The sequence below is a fragment of the Dasypus novemcinctus genome, chromosome 3 (genome assembly GCF_030445035.2).
Source record: "Dasypus novemcinctus isolate mDasNov1 chromosome 3, mDasNov1.1.hap2, whole genome shotgun sequence".
NCBI lineage: Eukaryota > Metazoa > Chordata > Mammalia > Cingulata > Dasypodidae > Dasypus > Dasypus novemcinctus.
The window spans coordinates 186493095-186506353 of NC_080675.1; the positions used below are offsets into that span (position 1 = coordinate 186493095).

The 13259-nt window shown below is 54.7% G+C and overlaps 1 non-coding gene across 1 annotated transcript; it reads right to left on the minus strand.

Moving 5' to 3' along the window:
• Positions 1-10125: 10125 nt before the first annotated feature.
• TRNAG-ACC (transfer RNA glycine (anticodon ACC)) lies at positions 10126-10201 on the minus strand. Its single transcript has one exon. It is a non-coding gene; the product is annotated as a tRNA-Gly (tRNA).
• Positions 10202-13259: the final 3058 nt, after the last annotated feature.

The window sequence follows — 13259 nt, forward strand, 5'->3', positions numbered from 1 at the left end:
CTTTTGAAGCATAATCTACAGCCACCACCACCACACAACCGTCTCAGAAGCTGACAGAACGCGGTGAACACGGTTGATTTCTCAGACCCTTTTGCGTGTTTGTGCTTGAACCTGTGGACAGAACTGAAAGACCCTTTTCCAAAAGGGAGAACACTGCCAGCAAAATGTGCTAAATAGTATTTGTCTAGTTGTCACCCTGAAGACTATTTAGCATGAAGCAACTTAGTAGATCAATACAAGTAAGCCAGTAGCAAATTTAAAGGACATTGCATATTTTTTATTTAAAAATTTTCTCTCTCCAATACTCTCTATGGAGAGACATTTTTTCCCCCTTAATTTCAATGTTGTTGACCTAAATACCCACGTGATGACTATGTTGTTTTTCCTATAAGACTTCAAACTCTCTTCAATTTTTTTTTCTTTACATAGTCTTTTATTTTTTTTTATTTTTTATTTTTAATTATTTATTTATTTTTTAAATCTCTTCAATTTTTATCAAGGTCATAAATCAAATTTTATTATAGCTTATAGGTGTTTTCGTTAAAATAAGTAGGTAATGCTAGCAAAAAGTCTTAACAAGTATGTATTTTTTGATTACTTAAAAATGATGTATTTAATCTTGTTGAAACTATTGACCAAATATTAATAGAGGGTATTAAACTTTGTTTTTTAAATTATTGGACAATGTTTCAGCAATCAATACTCATTGTTCTAACAATATTAGAGCCTAGAAGTGATGACATGGATAAACTCTGTTTTATTGAAATAATAGAGAAAAATGAATGGCAAGAAAGTAAAAGTGGTGAGCAATAAGTCGGACAACTGGTGTTACTAAAATCTTCCATGTTGGGGGCACGATTTACCACTGCTAGGATTACGAACCAGTGTGGGGCTGCAAAGTCGGGACTGGAGTCGTCGTAAGAGCTGAGGTTGTTTGGCAGAGACCAAGGGGAAGAACGTGCTGCCACTCCACGGTGAGCTGCCACAGGTGCTGGTGTGGGAGTGTGCCTTGTTACAGGTGTGGTGTGGGCAGCGTGGCTCATCACAGGTGTGGTGTGGGCAGAGTGGCTCATCACAGGTGTGGTGTGGGCAGCGTGGCTCATCACAGGTGTGACATGGGCAGCGTGGCTCATCACAGGTGTGACATGGGCAGCGTGGCTCATCACAGGTGCTGGCGTGGGCAGCGTGGTTCATCACAGGTGTGACATGGGCAGCGTGGCTCATCACAGGTGTGACATGGGCAGCGTGGCTCATCACAGGTGCTGGCGTGGGCAGCGTGGTTCATCACAGGTGTGACATGGGCAGCGTGGCTCATCACAGGTGTGACATGGGCAGCGTGGCTCATCACAGGTGTGACATGGGCAGCGTGGTTCATCACAGGTGTGGTGTGGGCAGCGTGGCTCATCACAGGTGTGGTGTGGGCAGCGTGGCTCATCACAGGTGTGACATGGGCAGCGTGGCTCATCACAGGTGCTGGCGTGGGCAGCGTGGTTCATCACAGGTGTGACATGGGCAGCGTGGCTCATCACAGGTGTGACATGGGCAGCGTGGCTCATCACAGGTGCTGGCGTGGGCAGCGTGGTTCATCACAGGTGTGGCGTGGGCAGCGTGGCTCATCACAGGTGTGGCGTGGGCAGCGTGGCTCATCACAGGTGTGGCGTGGGCAGTGCAGCTGGTTGCAGGAATAACTCCTTTGCAGGGAGAGCTCTTTTCGACTCCACTCTGCCAATGCCGATGGGAAGCGCGTCCCGACCCTCTCCACTCAGTGGCAGCTGGCCAGTGGCTGCAGCTGCTTTCCTCTCAGGCCAGGCTCCATCAGAAAGGCCCTTTGCTCCTTAAAGTCAAGTTGTTCACCTTCCAACCCAATGGGTTTAAAAACAAACAAACAAAAGTAACCATGTTGTCATGGGACCCAGGAAACGTGGGAAGTAGAATTTACACCACTTCTGGTGGGTAAAGCGGCGAGTCTGAGTCATTGCCGTGGACACTGGATCCTCACCTGGAACTTCCCTGAAACTATCCTGAACGAGCTCCTGGCTGGAGCCTGGCCGCGGCCTTGCTGCTCGTGCTGGGTTCTGTTCCGTTATTAACATTATAACATTTCGTGGTGGCGAATAGCTTACGGTAGAGGAAACAGCAGGACACAAATGGCTCTGCCTTGGTCTGAGAAGGAAACCACGGACGGTGCAGACGGCCACGTACAATGCCGGAAGCACGGCCTCTTGGCAGTGTGTGCCACGGAGGGGGCAAAACTGGCTTCACGCCGGCCCTGAGCCCAGTTTTCCTTCCTCCCCCCTCCTCCCTCCCCTTCCTTCCTCTTCCTCTCCTTCCTCTCCCCTCCTCCCTCCTCCCTCCCCCCTTCTCCCTCTCCCCTCCTCTTTTCCCCTCCTCCCTCCCCCTTCTTCCTCCCCCCTCCTTCCTCTCCCCTCCTTTCCCCCTCCTCCCTCTCCCCTCCTCCCTCCCCCCTACTTCCTCTCCCCTGCTTTCCTCCCCCTCCTTCCTCTCCACTTCCTTCCTCCCCCTCCCCTTCCTTCCTTCCCTCCTCCCCTTCCTTCCTCTCCCCCTCCTTCCTCCCCCTTCCTCCCTCATCCCTCCCCCCTTCTCCTTCTCCCCTCCTCCCCCTCCCCTCCCCTTCTGTTTCCTCACCTGGTACTCCAGTCCCCTTCCAAGCTCCCACCTTCTTATTAAATCTACTGGGTGGAGTTGATGAGGAACCAGTGGCCAGAGGAGTAAAGGGACATCAGGAGCTGCGGCCTCCAGCTGCTGGGCCCGGCCCCCAGCCCAGCCCTGGTCCTGGGGGCCCCTCCCCACTCCCCCTGCCTGAGGAGCTCTCCCTCGCTTCTGGACAGCCCTAATGGGTGTCTGGTGTCCGTGCTGCCACTCCGAGGGCGCTGGAAACAGCTCCAGGGGCCCCGAGAAGGGAGGGGAGAGTTCGGGGCGGCGGCTGCCCTGTCACGGCTGTGAGGAATGGCGACTGTTACAAACAAACGGAACTGAGCAGAGGCAACTCTCCTGCTGAGAAGAGGACGTGAGCCATCTACTGTAGGTTTTGGGCTCAATTTTGGGAAACTGCAGACGAGGGTTTGCAGATTGCATTCTTTAAGTGCCACACTCGGTAGATGCAAGATTCAAACATCAAATGAAAAACCCTCTAGTGCCAACTAGAGCATTTCTGTGAATGGTTCAAGTCACCGAAGTTAGTTAACTCTTGCAAATGTGAAACCTGCAGGATTATACTACTATTACAGAAAACCAGAAGTAGGAAATTGTTCCCTTGAATCCTTAAATGTCTCCTTCTTTATCTGACAAAAAAGCACACTTACCTGGAAGTGGTGAAAATTTACAACTTTTTCTGATAGTTTAACTCATAAATTAATTTCTGATAAATCCTCGTTTCTTAAAAGGCCTCACAATTTCGAGAACAGCTCCGTAGAGAGGAAGGAAGTGCTTCTAGGGTGGGTAAGGCGCACGAGGCGGGCAGGCTTTCTTCAGAATCCCCTGGGTCTGCAGCCGCTCCTTTTTAAAATGTTCTGTTGTGCATAAAGTTAATAGCATTGAGCCTCGTTATTTGCAGGCTGTGGGTTTGCCTCCTCACTAAGACACGCCCGCAGCGATGCTAAGGCAGCTCACGACGTTCACCGCCCGGATGGGGAGGTTTGGCGCTGCCGCCCGGGGCAGCCTCTGCCGTCGTGCTGGTCACGCTGTGAGCGCGTGTCCGTTCTGCGCATGGTCTGGGCTGTTTCCTCTCATTCCTGAGCTTCCTGTCGGGGGCTCCACTGCAGTGCGCAGCTGCTGTCCCGTCTGAGCGCGAGAAGGCAGCGAGGTGCGCTGCGGCGCAGGAGCGTAACGGTCTGTGGACAGAAGCCCATGTGAGGCTGTGGACACGCCTCGGTGTGGACACGGGACCATTAGCTCGTCACTAGTCAACCCTGTGTCTAGCACGTCGCCCAGCGGCTGTCAGAGACCAGGACAGCGAGGCGGCCTCTTCCTAAAGTCACCGTGGCTCCGGCCTTTGCGAGCTGGTCAGCGCCCTGGCCATGCACACGGCACGCGTCCCGGCCACCGGCATCGTCGCACCTGACTGCCGCTGTGGACGGATGGCAGAACCAGCTGGACCCGCGGGCCCAGCCGAGGGCTCATCTGTGAGGCCCAGCACGGGCGCTTTCTATTCTCCAGGAAATGCTGGAGAGCAAGCGGGAGACACCGTTCTCTGGGGGGCCGCCCGCTGGGGCTGGGAAGGTGGGGAGTGGGATAGTGGGGGGCTGGGAAGCCCCAGCTCAGACCTGACGGTGCCCAGAGGGGCTGCGGCGGCTCCGGCGTCCACTGTCAGGGCAGAGTGTGGCCCCATCCAGGTCCGGGGACCGGAGGGCCCTGCAGCCCATGGCCAAAGCCCACTGCCCCCTCGTGTGGCCTAGAATGTTCTTTCTCGAGCAGCCCTTGGTGGTGCACCCCATGAAAAAGGTAAATATCGCATGTTGGCTTTGCGAGAAGACTCTACACGTGGGGAGAGGTGTGGCAGATTCCAAGGGGTGGAGCCGAGAGCTCTGTGCTTTTAGGGGCTCGGGGGGTGAAGCTGGGCCCACATGGATAGCCCAGAAGACCCCCCAGTTTTAGGGTCTGTAATCTTCGTGCCTTAAAGTCTGTGTAGGAAACGTATTCACAGGTGCTGGGGATTGGGCTTGGCATGGGGGGGATCTCCTCTCTACTGAGAGAGGCAGAGACCACTGTTAGGTCAGAAGCAAAGGGCGAGAAGCCGAAGGCCACAGGAGGTGGGATGGGTGTGGGACCCTCAGCCCCCGAGGGTGGGCTGGGCTGCTGTAGGGCCCTGGGGGCTGAGCCGTTGAAGCAGGAGCTGCAGGGGCTGGAGGCCGGCCTCTCCATTCCCCTGTGGCTGCTCTGGACGTGGAAGGAGGTGGAGCCTTCAGGGAGGCGGTGAGGGGTCCAGCCCTAGCCGCAGACAGAGAGCTGAAGGGGGCTGAGAGGAGAGACCCCAAATAAACACCACACGCCCTCCCAGAGGCTTTAAACATGACGGTCCAAAACTGCAGGTAATACTCATTTTGAAAATAATGTTGTAGCCACGAACTCCCCAAATGGGCAAACGGTGAAGGGTGCACACACCTGTGGGTATCTGGGCGCTGCTTCCCCTGCTGTGGCTCTGCTCTGGGCCCAGGTGAGCCCACGAATCAGTGCCGAGACTCCTGAGGCGCTGTGAGAGGGGGGAGTCTGAGGGAAGCTCAGCGAAGCCGGGTTTTCTCTTTGATGGTGCTGTGCAAACTACGCAGGTCAGGGCCACGGGACCTCAAGCTTCCCAAAGCAGAGAACACGTTCCGAGGTGCGGAACGATGGCGCTTCCCTGGAGCGGGCACGGGAGCCGCCGCCAGGAAACATCCAGAGCCTGATGGCAGGTGTGGGGGCGAAACCTCCCCCAAAGCTCCCTGGGAAATGCCGAGCCAGGAATCGAGGCCCAGAACCTGGGCACGGGGTCCTCAGAGACCGCGGACACTGATCTCGCCTAGGTGCTGGAGAAAAACGGGGCTCACTGGGACATGGAGACTGACATGGCCACAGGCAGAGAAAGAATTTCCTGGGAAGCTCTCCAAAGGGGGGGGGGGGCGGTCTGAAGAGACACTTCAGCCTGCTCCTGAAAGGGGGATTTGGGTTTATACAGAACTTTCCTAGGCGGGGAATGATAGTTGGTGGGAGGGGGTTGAGGGCCCAGTAAAGTGCAGGGGCCAATGGGAAGCCCTTAGAGGTGGAACTTTCCCTGATAGTGAGTAGAAGATAGTGGGTTAGGGAGCTATGGTTTCTTGGAATGCTGCAGGAGCAGATGTTTCTTTGTTCTGTAGGAGTTTTATCTCCCTCTGATGTGCAGGTAGGGAAGGTTTCCATTTCCCTTTACTCCCGTCTCTAGGTGGTTTCTTTCTTTAACCTGTGGGAAGTGCCGTGCCCTTGGACACATAAGCTTATGGAGGATGGGGTTAGCCTTTCCCCAGTGCGTATCAGGGGAAACTGAGCCACTGCTCATTAATTACTGTAAGCCTCTAACACGAGGCATCTGGAATGCAGCTCCTGGTAAGTGGAAAATGGGAATCAGTGCCATTTTCACGTTGAGAACAGCTTGATCTTTTTTTTGCTTTTATTTACAGTCTACCAAGAGATCATCTTTTACAAGCCACCAATGGACTAATAGAAGGTGACATGGGGATCATGTTGCCTTCTCGGTGGGTGCCTGCTCTTGGTGTCTGTAAAGGGTCCTGGAGCTTCCTAGAGGGGATGGGACACTGCAGCGCTGCGGCGGAGAGAGGAGCCCATCTGTGACGGTGGACTCAGCTCCTTGTATGTCCACGTGTGTATCAGCCACAAGACAGAGGCAGGGGGAGGTGAGGGTAGGAGAGGCGAGGACAGGGGGGTGGCCGTGAGGGTGGGTGCCGCAGGAGGGGTTTCAGAGACAGGCAGGTGAGCAGGCCCAGGGAGGACCGGGAGGACCCAGCGCACTCGCTCTCCTCCACGGCCTGCTCCAGGGCCCCCGTTCCCACCAGGGCAGGAGCCAGGCAGTGGGGTCTCGGGCAGGAGAGCGGAGCGAGGCAGGAGCCCGAGCTGGAGCACGTCCAGGCCAGGGTGGGCCGTTGTCCCACCGAGAGCGCACCCTTGCCGTGGTCACACTTCTTGGCCAAGGTTACCTCTGGCGACGTGGGAACTGGTAGACCAGAAGCCCCCCTGTGGATCTGCAGGGCTCACCTGGGACACGCTCAGAAGTGTTTTTGAGGTGATGCTTTTAGGAAAAAAATTTGGCAGTTGGTAATGGATAAGACAACAGCAAACTGTCTTCCAATTTTACACCTCCCACTTCATTGGAGAGGACTCGGCTTCGGTAGAGAAAGGAGTGTGAGCTGACATGCTGTTTACAGCACACCCCCTATTTGGACTTGTCTGGCGTTTCTCTCCTGATTAGTCTGGGGTCGTGGGCTGCTGAGAGGAAGCCCCCCGAGGGAGTGTGCCCTTCTCCACGTCGTGTCCAGGCTGCCCGCCAGCGACGGGGCTCGTGGGTGCTGACACTGACCTTGACCCGGCTGAGGTCGTGTTGGTCGGGTTCTCCATGTGAAGTCGCTCCTTTTCCCACTTTCCTTCTGTGTTCCTTGGAAGGAAGTCCCTCTGCGCAGTCCACCCTGAGGGAGGGGACTTAGGCTTCAGCTCCTCCAGGGTGGAGCCTCCTAGATTATTTGGAATTTTCTGTGGGAGATTTGTTGCCCTCCCCCCATTTATTTATTTATCCAATCACTTATTTATACTAGAAGGGATTTGTGGATATGTTTTTATGCTTTGGGTTATATTCCAATAGCACTTCATTTTGCTACTGAAATTATCCTGTTGTTGGCTCCTGGAACTCTCCGTTGGCTTCGAGTTTCTGACAGATTTATGTATTTATTATTAACTAACAGCCCCTCCTCACTTTCTGCCTCTACATGATGCTTCTGGCTCACCTTGTATATTCCTTGCCTCGGTCCTAGAATCAGCCATTTCTCCGAGGATCATGGTACCTTCTGTTGGAGAATGGGATTAGAAACCAAGACGGGCTCTGGGTGTGCTCACTGCCGCTGGGGTGTCACTGTTGCTCGACCCTCTCAGATGACAAACCCAGGAAGTAAATGTGTGACTAAGCCACATGTGCACACAAATCTGTGCCTGCTTCTGTCATGTGTGCATGCGTATCTATGTATGCTTCTTTCCAGAACTGTCTGCATCCATGTCCAGCTAAACCTGAGTTCAGCCCTGGGTCTCCCCTTCCAGTCCATGGCAATCCAATCCATGTCTCCCCTCGATCCAATCCATGGGTCTCTCCAGCCCCCTCCCCTTGACTCTCTGTGGACCCCTGTCCAGCAGTAAAAACCTGACTCCCGCCTGCATCCACTCACTCGTGGAATTCCAGCATATGTGTAGTGTTTTCAGAATTTCACCCCAAGTCTGAGACTGAGAATGGGCTGTGTGGACACCTGGAGCCCAGCCTTTTTTTTTCAATTTAAGTACAATTTATTAAGTACTTGTAGGTTGCGTGGTCCTCTGTTAGAACAATGAAGTTCAGGCACAAATCAGACACACCTTTCCTGGCTTCAGATACCTTATAATCTAACTAGTGTAATGCAGATTAGGAACAGCAAATGGACACTTTATATGTCAACACTTGATTACTGGTACCAAAATTAAAGAACTGTAGTGTAAGTAATCCACAATGGAAAATGCATATGGCCTTGGAATCCATGGCATTTCAAATAAGGTAATTAAGTTCCACTCCAGATAAACAGTCACAAACATACAAATACAATGAAACAATTAAAAAGAACTATTAACGACTTTTGTTACTTTGGGTCTTCTGTTTCCTCCTTATTGTTTGGAACCTCTAATACCAATTTATCAGACAGAAGCATGTCATCTTGTTGTTCTAGATAATCCAGTAAATTTTCAGTCCATTCAAGTGCAGCTTTATGAGTAAAATGCTTCTCTGAATTCGTTTCTGTTTTTCTAGTCTTATTAAAAGGCTTTTGCTCAGTAGGCGTGGCTGGTGCTCAGCTCTGTCCTTGTCAGTTAGCGCCTGACAGCTCCAGCCATTACTGCGAGTCAAAACGCTGATGCGTACTCTCAATGTCAACGTGCACAGAGTCTTCTGTATCCTGTAAAACTGTTACTAAATTAGCTGTTAAAATGGCTCCTTCCTCAGTTTTCATGCCTGAATTCTCTCCATTGGCAGGAAAAAGTTTATTTCCATGCTTTGGTTATCGTATTTGATTTCACTGTGTTCCAAGCTCTTGATACTTCATGCATTGCCTCTAACACTGTCTAGTTCTCCTCAAACATTTTTGGATCAATTCCTTCATCCATGTATTTCTGGAGAAAACTTGCCTGGTAGTATCTTTTTACTGTGGCTAACACTCCCTGGCTCTTAGGTTGAATTAGACTTGTAACATTTGGTGGCAAATATTTCACAGTTATTTTACCATCATCTGAATTTAATATCTCTTCATTTGGATGTACTGGGGAGGAGGGAGGGTAATCCAAAAGAAGCACTGCTTTTTCTAGAAACCCCTTGTGTTTCAAATGCTTCTGTACCTGTGGCACAAAGTATTTTTCAAACCGCTGTCTGAAAACAGAATGTTTTATTCATGTACACTTTTGGCTGAAATAAGTGACAGGAAGGTATGGAAGGTCAGTTCCTTTGAAAGCATGGAGCTTTTTGCTTTCCCAACAATTCAGAGATTAAGTTTGTGTAAACCTGTGGCATTTGCACAACACATAATTATGATTCTCTCTCTGCTTGACCTATACCCAGAAATACTTGGCTTGGTTTCAAGAGCTGATGCCCTTGATGGCAGACATTTCCTTGATGGCAGAACAATACAGTTTGGTCAGCACCATAAATTAGCTCTGGCTGTAGATGCTCTCTCTCAACAAATTCCTGAAAGTTACCACAAAATTCATTGGCAGCAGTTTCATCTCCTTTAAGTTTTGCTCCTTTGGAATACCATGGCATTGCTTAAATCAAGTTAGCCAGCCAGATGATGCATTTAAATCACCTTCCATCCCCAAAGCATCAAAAAAGAACCTGGCTTGTTTGGTACACATTGTTCTGGACACAGGAATCCCATCTGTTTTCTGCTGGTTAAACCACTCTGTCATGGCTCTGGCAAGTTCCTCATGGTGATGACTTCATAGATTTGTGATTAGATACCCCATTTGTAGGGTCTGAACTGTTTGCAAGGTTTATAATCCTCTCTTTGCTCTTTTTTTAATTTTTTTTTTAAAGATTTATTTTTTTGTTTATTTCTCCCCCCTTCCCCCCCACCCCGGTTATCTGTTCTCTGTGCCTATTTGCTGCGTGTTCTTCTTTGTCCACTTCTGTTGTTGTCAGTGGCACGGGCATCTGTGTTTCTTTTTGTTGCATCATCTTGTTGTGTCAGCTCTCCGTGTGTGCGGCGCCATTCCTGGGCAGGCTGTACTTTCTTTCATGCTGGGTGACTCTCCTTACAGGGTGCACTCCTTGTGTGTGGGGCTTCCGTACGTGGGGGACACCCCTGCGTGGCACTCCTTGCGTGCATCAGCACTGAGCATGGGCCAGCTCCACACGGGTCAAGGAGGCCCGGGGTTTGAACCCGGGACCTCCCATGTGGTAGACGGACGCCCTCTCCACTGGGCCAAGTCTGCTTCCCACGACACAAACTTATGCCTAGTGTATTTGACAGCTGGAAATGAGAAAGAGGGATAAGAGGTGATGTCATGTGATCAGAAGAGACAAGCATGAAAAGCCCCACCGGTGGCATTCAGGACCCGGTCGGGGCTACGGGGCGTAAGGCTCTCGGGGAAGGTGCTGCAACAACCTGCTGAAAGAAGGTCCTGTGGGCCAGCACGTGTTCCTGTGGGGGCTGTGGAGGAAGCCACAGCCCCCGGATGCTCCTGAAACGAAGAGGTCGGAGAGCAGCCGCCTTAGCGAGGGCCTCTCCCTGCAGGCGGGTTCCGGAGCCTGGATTCCCCGGTGGACACTGGCGATAAGGCTGTCACTGCACTGCCAGAGAGTGTATGGTCGCTCCACGAAGGGGACTGCAGCCATGGCCGCAGGTGTCGCTGTCCACCTGCCTGCACGGTGGCTGGGCCGCACCCAGAGCAGACGAAGTGTCCGAGAGAGGCCGGCCCGCGGCCAGCTGGCGGCAGCGCGGGTGGAGGGCAGCCTGCGTCCCGGGAGGTGGGGCTGGCGCCCAGGCGTTGGGCACCGTGTGCGCTTGGGTCCTGGTTCTCACGAGGGAGCGGCAATCTCGCTAAGCTTCAGTCTCCTCCTCTGCAAAATGGGGGTTTTAGTGGTAATTATCACAGAAAGGTTATTTCAAGGGTTTAGATGAAAAGTTTAGCTCAGACCTGAGGCATTAGGGGGCCCTGTCGTACATATGGTAATTTCCATATTGAAACTCTGTTTGGTAACCTGTCTTGGTTGGGCGTGGTGTGTGCAGGTGAAGCTCTTTCCGAGTGCACAGGTGGCCTGGCGGGTGCAGGTGAGGCTCCCCCTGCCCCGCCCCCTGCCCCGGGGCTGGCAGCCGAGTGCACCTGCAGTGTTGCCTCAGTCAGCTGCTGACGAGAAAGGCAGAGCCCTGCGGCTGTCAGGAGTCTTGAAATCTAGTCCTCACCTTTACTTCCTGAACCTTGCTGCCACAGCTGCATTGTTTGGAATGGTGGGCAGCGGCTGTGCTCAGTGGCTCTGGGAGCAGGTGGAAGGCTGGACTTTGGCCTCGGAAACTACTTCCCCTTATTTTCTTCTCCAGCAAGTCCTCAGCTTGTGGGAAGTCAGGTTTCCAGAAGTTGGCAGCATCTGGCTGTGCCTTTTTTTGCATGAAAACCCACATTTGTACATCTTTTGCAAAATTTCACGATCACATTCAGGACTCAGGTGCTAATGCACGTTCGAGGAAGCCCCTGGCTGCCCCCCATGGCCCACTGGGCTCTGGGGTCCCTGGCGCCTGCGTCCAGCGGTGGATTCCAGCTCCCCGGGTGGCCAGCTATCGCGCCGCCTGAGCTCGAGTGGACGAGGTCGGTGTGTTCCGTGCTGGGCCCTGGCCTGTCCCTTCTACCTCTGTAAAATGTTGAGTCCGCTTCTTGAAGGCACACTGGGTGCCCAATGTGGCCACCTCACCTCCTAGAGGTAAATGCTTCCTGCGGGCGGTGGGTTCCACGGCCTCTCAGACGCCCTCAGCTGGGCGGCCTCGGAGGCCACGGGGGCGAGAGGAACCCGAGCTGGTGAGACGTGAGTGTGGAGCTCCTGGAGGCCCGTCCAGAGCAGCAGCGAGGCCCGAGGCTCGGGGAAGCCCTGCTGTAACTTCAGCGCCTCCAGCGGGTTTCTGTCACCGCAGACCGGGCGTCCCCGCCACTCGCTCCTTGCCAGTTTATTTCTCACCGCGTTGTCCCGCGTGCTCTCCAGAATTGCCTGTGTGTGGCTGAGGTGCCCGGGCTGGGGGGCTGCGCCACTCTCCTGTCAGGGACTCCCCGCCCTGGCCGGGGGGCTGCGCCACTCTCCTGTCAGGGACTCCCCGCCCTGGCTGGGGGGGACAGGAGGGCGTGCGGGGAGCTGGGTCCTGGCCTGAGCGCGCACGGCTCACAGCCCATCGCAGACCTGCAGGCGTTTGAACGTCATCCACCTGGACACTACGTGGAGGCGGCGTGTCCCCCCTCGCCCTGCGCCGCCCTCGAGCCCCCTTGGGGGGTGTCCGGCCCTGGCCTCAGCGTCCTGAGTGGACGCAGCCGGAGGACGCGGCAGCCTTGGACCTCTGGTCGCCAGCCCAGCGGGCGCCGGGTGTCCAGGCACCAGCCTGGCTTAAGTAAACGAGGAAGGAGCAGGAGGGGGCCGTGCGCGGGCCGGGCGCAGGGGAAGCGCAGAGCAGGTGGCTCAGGGTCCTTGGGCTCCGGCCCCGATGGCCCAGGTGGAGGAGGGGCCGCGTGGTCCAGGAGCTTTAGAACAGCCGGGCACGGGCACTTACAAGGCTGGTGCTAGGAGGACAGGACAGTCGCAGACTAAGCGTTCTTAGCTGAGGACGGGAGGGCGGCCCCCGCTGCAGGGTGGGGGCGGAGGACCACAGGCGCCCCCCGATGACCCCCATCGCCCACACCTTTTTAGGTCCCCCAGAAAGGGCCCCGGCTCCCAGGGAAGGGGCTCTGAGGGCCCTGGGGGGCTCCCAGGCAGGACGACCCCTCGTGCCCCTGGCCTCCGGGACCCCCACCGGGCTGGGCATGGCGTGGGTGTGCGCAGGCAGCGGAGCGCCGAGACAGCCGTGCCCTGGAGGGGCTGGGAGCGCCAGGCCCCGGGCAGCACGGTGCGCGGTTCGCGCCGCGCTCTTGGAGCCACTGTGCGGGACCCGCGCGCTGTGTTCTGCTCTGCAAGGTTTGTGCAGCTTTGCGGGAGGCCTGGGGGGTCGGGGCCAGGCGCAGCCCAGGGCCCCCGTGCGCGGTCGGGGACGTGTGGAGGAGCTGGGAACCGGCCTCGGGCTGCTCAACGTCTTGCCCCCTCCAGACCCTGGAAGCTGAGGACGCCCAGAGCCAGGTGGAGTGGTGACCCCAGCTGCCACTCGGGGCCCTGGGACCTGCCCCCCACCTCGTTTCCACACCTCCTCCTGGGTGCAAAGAGCGTCCTTTCAGGTGCATCTTGCATTCGTCAGTGGACCTGGCCAGGTGCGTCTTGGTGGAATCCCGCAGAAGGCGCAGGGTGACAGCTGGAGGGCTTCACCCCG